This window comes from Dipteris shenzhenensis, chromosome 7 (genome assembly GCF_047967505.1).
Source record: "Dipteris shenzhenensis isolate YYH24624 ecotype China chromosome 7, Dip_SZ_1.0, whole genome shotgun sequence".
Classification (NCBI taxonomy): domain Eukaryota; kingdom Viridiplantae; phylum Streptophyta; class Polypodiopsida; order Gleicheniales; family Dipteridaceae; genus Dipteris; species Dipteris shenzhenensis.
The window spans coordinates 22,662,627-22,664,586 of record NC_141602.1 but is presented as its reverse complement, the minus strand read 5'-3'; positions in this window follow the sequence as shown (position 1 = coordinate 22,664,586).

The following is a 1,960-nucleotide window of genomic DNA, read 5'->3' as shown; positions in this document are numbered from 1 at the left end:
AAATAAACAAAAGAGAAAGAAAACAAGAAATAAAGAAGAAAGGAAGCAAGTGACTAAGCAAAAATAAACAAGCAAGTCAAGAAACAAAATCTTCCAAAAAACTAGAATATCGTGCTCTCACTCTCTCTTACTCTCACTCTCACTCTCTCTTATTTAAAACATAAAAAGCTAAATGGTCCTTTACACTTATGTATTGTTTCCTACAAAGAGTCAAAAATACATTTCTAACTTAGAAAGCACAAGCATACTCAAACAAACTCTCTTTTGAAACTAAAAGAAAAACGGGCTATTTAGCTCCCCGCTTTTTGTTTTCAACTTATGTTCAATCATTCTAAACATACCTAAGGCCGATACACCATAGATAAATCTAAGATTGTGCGTACTTTTTTCATTATTTTCCTTGGATTATACCTCTTGTGTAATAGTAAAGTGATCAAATTACTATAATGAGTGATAAAAGACTCCTTAGTTGTAACGTACAAAGGCGAAAAAATCTATGGAATTGGGAAGAAATGACTCCATATTTTGCCAAATCAAAAATGTTTGAGTCAATGTGAGGCATTTTTATAATGTGTAAACCACTATATTCAAGTTGTTCATGTTTATCGTATATATCAACCTCTAATCCTATGGTAGATTGATAAATTCTAAGATCTAAGAAAACACAAGAATCCCCTCTTGAAGTGCAGTTCAATTCACAAGGGTCACGAGGATAGATTCCTTCTCCAAAAGCACTAGCGTCTTTGTACAAAAAGTCCTGAAAGTTAGAAACATCTGGTACAAATAAATCAGCTATAAAATACCTAACTTGGCTAAGCTTATGTAAAATGATAGGACAGGTATTGATAGAAATAAGACATTGCATAAGACGTATATATATATATATGTACATATGTATATATATACATATATATATGTATATATGTGTGTGTGTGTGTGTGTGTGTATACATGTATATATATATCTATATACATGTATGTATATATATCTATATACATGCATGTATATATGTATACATGCATGTATATATGTATACATGCATGTATATATATATATATGTATGTATACATATATATATATATATATATATATATATGTATATATAGATATATATACATGTAAGTATATATATATGTATGTATGTATGTATGTACACACACATAAATATACATATATATATATATATATATACATATAAATATACATATATGTATGTATATATACATATACATACATCTATGTATATTTATATGTATATAGATGCATATATATATACACGTATATATACATACATATATGTATATTTATATGTATATAGATGCATATATATACACACATATGTACATACATATATATATATATATACCGGACACATCCCACACAGAAACCACATCCTGAGTACATGTAAGTACAACACATTGCAATAGCTCAGCCAGCTCATAAACAAAAGAGAACATTCAGATTAGCAAATTGCTTCCTCGCACTTCATTCCATGTGAGACTTCTACCAATACAGAGAAAGGCAACCTAAATCGGATTTGGACAAACCCTCTTCTTCACTAGAAACGATGTCGGCTTCGGACCTTCAGGAGACGTCCTCAAGCTGTACATGGATTTGACTCATTCACACAATATTTGTCTTGTATTTGACATGGAGTTTAGTTCCTGAGACCCTTAATACTGAATATTTGCCTGTGGAACTAGCACTCGGGCTCCCTCACATAACAGCCCATTTTGTGTATTTTTCTGGTCTAGACTCTAAACATAAGAGAAATTTGGGTCACTAGAAAGCATCATTAGACTTGTCTTCCTTCCCGATTCCCTCAACATACAAAATCTAGCACACATGGTTAAACCATTTGTGAACCTTAAAGATTCGATCCCTAAGATTGTCATAACAAGTAGAAAGATTCTCATTAAATTGAATCAGATGACTGCACAGTGCATATTTGGGAAGTATG